The sequence below is a fragment of the Lemur catta genome, chromosome 8, assembly GCF_020740605.2.
Source record: "Lemur catta isolate mLemCat1 chromosome 8, mLemCat1.pri, whole genome shotgun sequence".
NCBI lineage: Eukaryota > Metazoa > Chordata > Mammalia > Primates > Lemuridae > Lemur > Lemur catta.
In genome coordinates this window covers 45184869-45192371 of record NC_059135.1, presented here as the reverse complement: position 1 = coordinate 45192371, position 7503 = coordinate 45184869, and the positions used below count along the sequence as shown (strand labels likewise).

Sequence of the window (7503 nt, the reverse complement as noted above, 5' to 3'; positions counted from 1 at the left end):
AATGAGCTTCCAGGTGATGGTAATGTTGCTAGTCTATGGGTCTCACTTTTGAATAGCCAGCACTTAAACTATACAAAACCGATTTTCCCAATAGGTATATTTCCTTGCTGGCATCATTGGCAGCTTTGTTCTGGTGGTTGTGACTTTCTAAAATGCCTGTCTCCTTTCTTAGTGACCACCCCCCCCCCACACACACACACCCCTTTACTCCAGCTCCACTTCGACCTCTGCCTGCTAAACCTCTCTTCTAAATTGCTAAGACATTTTAGTGTCCAAACTGGTCAAATTTTTCAAGCTTACCAGCACACTTACCAATTATTTTTAAATGTGTTTTTCTTGGATCCCTAACTAGTTGTCTTCAGAGACTATTTAAAGATGTAGAAGATATCTTTAATCTGGCTAATTGATTTATTGATTAATAGTTGTTATAAGGCCACTGTCCCCATTGTTATATATTGGTTGAGAAAATACACATTAAAAATCAATTTATTAATGCTTTTATATAAATGTATTTCATTTAACAAAACAGGATATATGCACTTTAAAATAGTATTATGTAAGTGTAAGAGATATGAATTTGGATTGTCAATAAATAACTCAGAACAGTTAATATTCACACAAAAATTTTATTCTTGCATAAAATGAGAGTCAGTCATTAAACAGTTGTCAACAAAAAATAGCAAAAACAGAATTTATAAAAGAGAGAGACAGAGTTGGAAAAAAACATGCAGACTATCTGAGGTCAGTGTGTTTTTGCTTTTCTTTGGGTAAGCTGATTGGCTGGAAGCCATCAAAAAGACCAGCATGGGCACAGTCTGCCCTGGAACAGGTTGACGAGCTATTAGTAAAAACTATTTTAGTACTTCTGGATTCTATGAGAAAGTAAGCTGAGCAGTGTTCATGACAAACTGCCTCTGTATGATGTCTGCCAGAATCCTTCTGTTAGCATTTCTACTTTAGTTAGGCTAAACTTACACTTTTGGCCCCCTCAAAATTTCTCAATTCTATAGGCAATTCTTGATCTTCATTCTAATTTGTAATAAGGATTTTGTGGCCCATGATGTCTTGCTTCCCCCAGAGAGGGTATCCCCATTGTAAGGCATCACCTATGTCATCATCTTGTGTGCATATCCAGCAGTTATCAACTGACTTGCAGACTTGTCACTCTGCTACTCACATCACTCCAAGATTGACTTTGGGAAAACAGCAGAGTAATTTCCCCAGTATGAAAAGAATGACAATAGGACAGAAAAAGATTCATAACAACTGACATAATATCACAATCCAGTTGCTGCCAAATATTAGTGAATATATGTCATTTTATAATTATTAATAACCATAGGCTCTTTCACACAAATCCTTGTCTATATGGCAACTTCTGATTATTTCAGACTGATGACTTTGTAAATGTGCTAGGTTGAGCTTAAAATTTCAAGTTTTGCCATGTCTTCATCTGAACATGTGAGTTATTACTAATTAATCAGAATATATATAAGTTATTATCAAAAGGTATAAATGTGAGGAGACAATTTTCCATGGGTCTTGCATGTTTCTGTACCTCTTGTGAGCAGAGGTGCTGACTGTCTTCTGTTCTAGACTATCTTTTCAAGGATATTTGTACAATGAACAGCTTTGGTAAATAGAAATAATGTTTCCTCTAGAGCAAAAGGAAGATATACTTATTGTCCATAATAAAATATTCAGATTTCCTTAAGTTCATGGTTTCTCTTCCATAACATAACCTACTATGTATATAGGTATTATCTAGTTCTATTCACATCATACTATGGGAATAGAGGCTCAGAGAACTGATGCCAAAATGCTTGTACTCTAGCTATTGCTATGGCTATGAGTAATAAATTTCCTTCTTCTCTGATCCAGGAGCCTCATGTCTTCTGACAGCATCCATGTGACTAACTTGTTAGCCTGCAAGTAAGGCAAACTTTCAGATACTTCAAACTTCTTGATAGTAAGAAATCAGCTTCTCAAGTTGTGATATTGATTCCTGACAGGTTACAATGAATCACTACACATCTTTAAAAATGGCAGTTACATCAGTTGCTACCAAAAATGTCATTGCAATGACAGTGGGCTTTCCTATAAACTAGTTTTATAGCAAAGTTTAATTATCAAAGCTAAGAGCATACAGGAAGCATACATTTTCTATGTGATATAAACTGAAATTTAATACCTAATATAAACATTTTCATAGTTACGGGAGTATTTAAGAGAATATTTTATATTGATCACATTATTTACTTAGGTAGCATAAAGAATCAATAAGTTTCATCCATTTTCTTTATCCATTTATTTATTTATTTTTTTTTTTTTGAGACAGAGTCTCACTTTGTTGCCCGGGCTAGAGTGAGTGCCGTGGCATCAGCCTAGCTCACAGCAACCTCAGACTCCTGGGCTTAAGCGATCCTACTGCCTCAGCCTCCCGAGTAGCTGGGACTACAGGCATGAGCCACCATGCCCGGCTAATTTTTTTTGTATATATATTTTTAGTTGGCCAGATAATTTCTTTCTATTTTTTTTTTTTGGTAGAGACGGGGTCTCACTCTTGCTCAGGCTGGTCTCGAACTCCTGAGCTCGAGCGATCCACCCGCCTCGGCCTCCCAGAGCTAGGATTACAGGCGTGAGCCACCGCGCCCGGCCTATCCATTTATTTTATAGAGAGATTAAGATTTCCTTTACAAGAAATTCATGTGATTTTAGAATTGGAAGGGAGGTGAAAGATTATGCATAGAGTATAAATTTCCATTTCTTTGAGAAGGTAATGAAGCACAAAAAGGCAAGAAATGACTCCACTTCTTTTTACTGTTGTCTACCTTCTATTTCAATACATCTAGATCTAGACAATAGTATTCTCAAAAAAAGTTAAACAATAAAAGAAAGAAAAAATAGTTTTTCAGAAAATAAATCACTTAAAATATATTTTGTCTTTAGGAATTATGTATTTGATCTTAATAGCAAAATGGGGCAGCATTTCAGTATAATATTAAATGTTTAAATAAGTAATTTCTAAATATATTGAAATCCAATTGTACTTAAGGCTTAGTTTTAATTTTGTTTTCTGTACTCCATTTTATGCATGACTATCTCAGACTTTATATAAAATTGCCTCAAATATGTGGCTTATTCAACACAAATTTCTAGGATATGTACATGATTTGATATAATAAAAACCAAGAATACCATAATAGGAAACTTTAACTATAACAAAAATATCCTAATTTTTTCCTTATATAAAACAAATCACCTGTATTTTCTAGGGTGATCGCCCTAAAAAGTTGTCATAAATAAGAACATCTGGCCATAAAATGAGGGAGAACCTGCCATCCAATAAAAATACTAATGTTTATAGAGTACTTACTGTGTGATAGATAATATTTTAAGCTCTTACATATACAGATTGATTTAAACCTAACAACCTATAAGGTAGGCATTATCATCCCTGTTTTTATGGGTGATAAAGCTAAGGCATAGTATATACTTACCTGGCAGGGGAGATACCATAATCACAAAGCTAAGACATAGAAAATGTAGAATTTGACCATGATCACAATTAGCAAGCGGTATAGCCAGAAATTGAACTCAAGAAGTCTAGCACCAAAAATCTATGTACCAAAACACTATGCTACACTATACACTAAACCGCTATGCAACACAACTGCAGTTGTATTGCTTTCAATCGTGCCTCAAAATTTCACTTCTTTCTTTACACCCATATTTAGCAAAGCTCCCACAGTGCCTTCCACTAGGTACCACAAAAACAATGAAACAAGATCTCAGCCTCCAGTAAACTTTTCCCCAATTATCCCCACTAAATTCTTATTTCTTTTATCTGTGCCCTGACTTTAAATTTATAACAATCTGATAACTGTATGTGTAGAATTGGCAAAGAAAAAACAAATATTATCTCTACCAATATGAAATCTTAGAATTGTAGAGCCTAGGGCAAAATTAAAATTAACACATCATCTTAAATTTAATGACATTTATTAATCTCAAAGCCTCATTCATAGATAGATATACCCCACCCAACCCAGCCCCACACACAAATTTGTACTTAATCTGTTTGGAATTGCCACCTCTTATCATAGCAAAGCAGGAAACAAATTCAGTGGTAGATTCAAAGGCTTGTATCCAAAGAGGTTTCATTTTCACAAGTGTTTATAAATAGTTCAAGAAGCCTATTTTCTACTTACTTTATTTTCTTCTGTACATCCTTGACTGCTCATTTTATCAAACAATGCTCAGTTGGACCTAGGAATTCTCTACTCCTTCCTAAAAACACTCAATAAAATGGGAATAAATAGAAACTTTCTTAATGTGCCTTAGCCCAAAGCCAGGAGCTCATACGGTAGGGAAATACTAGAAGCATGCCTTTTAAAGGCAAGAATGAGACAAGGGAAACCACTATCACCATGACTATTTCACATTGTATGGGAGGTATCAGTTACAATGCCATTAAGAAAAAGAAAGTATTTGGGGCATGTGAAATGGAAAATTCCCTAATTGCTTTCTCTTGCTTAATAACATAAAAATTATATCACATCATATGATGTATACCTGGACATGCCAAGAAAATTAATGGAAAAACAGCCATAAGTAATAAGATAATTCAGGAAGGTAGCAGAATATAAAATTAATATACAAAGATCAATAGACTTTATCAAAACAACAACCACTTAAAGGATATAATGGAAACTATCATTTATCGTGGCAACAAAAAAATATAAAATGCTAGAAATATACTTAATGAAAAGTTGCTTCATAGAAAGTTGAGAATAGGATAGTGGTTACCAGAGGATAGAAAGGGTAGGGGGAAGGGAGGATGAGGAGAGGTTGGTGAACAGGTACAAAGTTACAGATAGGCAGGAAAAATAATTTCTAGCGTTCCATTGCACAGTAGGCTGATTATAGTTAACAATAATATATCGTATGTTCCAAAATGGCTAGAAGAGAGGATTTTGAATGTTCTTATCACAAAGAAATGATAAATGTCTGAGGTGATGGGTATGCTAATTACCCTGATTTGATCATTACATTTGTATACATGTATCAAAACATCACACAGTACCCCATAAATATGTACAATCATTATATGTCAATTAAAAAGAAAACTTTAAAGAAAAAAAGAAATGTAAAAGCCTCTATGAGAAAAAGATCGTTAAACTCTGAAAAAAACACAGATATAGACTTCAACAAATGGAAGGCATTTTTCTGGAGAGATTTCATGAAGAGGCAGACTCAGTATCATGCAGATGTCAGCTCTCTCTGTGTTAATTCATGAATTTAATGTGATTCCATTTAAAACATCAACATCTTTTTTCCTAGAGTGAATATAATTGATTCTAAAGTCCATATGGAAAAATGGGCAAGTAAAAATGGAATAGGAAAACCCTGAAATATAGAAACTGTGGGTAGTGGGGAGGTGGGAGGAAGAAGGAAGAGCTAGCTCCACCAAATATTAACACATTATCAAGTCTCAAAAATTAAAATAACATGGTATTGGCATATGAGTAATCAGATAGACCATAAAACAAAACTGAATATTCAGAAATAGAAAAGAATGTACATGGAAATATAATAAAACATAAGAGCAGCATTTTAAATCAAGGGAAAATATGGACAGTCAGTTTAGCTATAACAGCAAATGGCCATCCCTAAAAGTAACTCCATTATGCAAAAATCACACAATAAAATCCACAAGGCTTACGGGGGAAAATGGGGTTAAATACTCAAAACCTTCATAAATGACAGTTTTTTTTTAAAGATAGGAATCTACTAAAAAGTATAGCACAGATTTATATGTTAAATAGTTAAAACATACATAAATACTATTTTTAATGGCACTTAACCTTTAAAAACACCTGAAGTTTGCTTGCAGAAGAGTACATAGGAAGGTTTGCAGCTTGCAAATTACTATGAAATGCTAAAAGGAGAATTATCACAGTTTGCGATGTTTCACAGCCTTGAATCCTTGGGCCTGTTTTTTTGCCTTTGAGTTGTAGATCCTTCAAGGCATACTTTTTTAATAGACACTTGTTTCATCAAAACTGCAGTTTGATATGATATATAGCCTACTTCTTCAATCAGCATGTGTTTCACTCCTGGAAACTATAGTGATGTTTAAAATCACCAAACCAACACTTCTAAATCTTAAAAAATGACTTGTTCATACTTGGCAATGTTTATTTAAGGTCTTTGTACATACATTATTCTTTCTCTTTGATTATAAGAAAGGTTGTTCTTGATGCAGTTTGGTCTTCAGTTCGTAGTCCACAATCTTTCCATTTTTTTTCCTATTTCTTTAGAGCTTTTTCCTATTGACTTCACTGCACTTGAACTTGTTCCAGCCATTGACATTTCTTTTATTTTTGTGGAGTTTCTGATTTTCCACAATGTGAGCTCCTTTATGCCTTTGCTTGGGAGATACCACATACTGTCTCATTTCTCTCAAAACCTGTACTATTTCAAGGCCTTCTCTGATATTTACAGCTTTTCTTTCTCATGCACTGCATGGCATTTTTAGACATATGCTTAGACATGTTTGGGATGTTGAGTGATTGTTGTTGTTGTTTAACATAGAAAAGTTTTCAAACGTGGGATATACTAGCAAAACACAACAACCTTGTAGGACAAGACATTTAGTGAACTGAAGTAGCTGGTAGATGTTTGAGGAGCGTGTGTGTGTGTGTGTGTGTGTGTGTGTGTGTGTGTGTTGTGTATTCGTACACAGTGTAGTTCACTTCAGCTCAGTACGGTTTTCTGTGTGCATTTAGTGTTTCTCACAGATGAAATTACGCATAAGCAAATGCAAAATTAATGTTATGTTCAAACTGTTCCCTAATACATGAAATGCATTGGAATAACTTGTGTTTTCAAAACAAGTATTATAGCAGAACTGTCTGCACTTTCCAAATATGGAAAAAGAGAAAATTAGGTTTACAAGAATAAATTCCAAATGGATCAAACATCTAAACGTAAAAAATTAAACTATACAAGTACCGAAAGTAGACAAGTACAAGACTAGAATTTTTATATATCCTGGGAGTTGAGAAGGTTTTCTAACCCTGGCTCAAAATCCAGAAACAATAACAAAAAAAAAGATTGACAAATTTTACTATATCAAAAAATTTTTAGATTGTGACCAAAAAATAAAGAAATGCAAAGTCAATTTAAAAAATAACAAGCAGGAATAATAGCTCGTAACTTTTCACTGGCAAAGGGCTTCACTATTTTTCCAATAAAACCTGAAGATCAAGAAGTATGACAACACCATATTTTGGTAAGACTTTGAGAAAACAAATTGCTGACAGGAATGCAGAATGGTTCAATAAATGATCATTTTTCAATACCTTAAAAAATTATATATAAATGCTACACCAAAACTATTTCTAAAGCTTAATTCCAAAAATAAACTGCTGAAAAATAAATAAAAGAAAATTTATTTGAATATATGCATATATATGTGCATTATATATTATATACCAT

General features: G+C 33.7%; 1 long non-coding RNA gene across 1 annotated transcript; it reads right to left on the bottom strand.

Moving 5' to 3' along the window:
• Positions 1-606: 606 nt before the first annotated feature.
• On the bottom strand, positions 607-4432 carry LOC123643697. Its single transcript, XR_006736883.1, has 2 exons — positions 4212-4432; positions 607-1926 (listed from the first exon to the last, which is right to left on the bottom strand). It is a non-coding gene; the product is annotated as an uncharacterized LOC123643697 (long non-coding RNA).
• Between the last annotated feature and the right edge of the window lie 3071 nt (positions 4433-7503).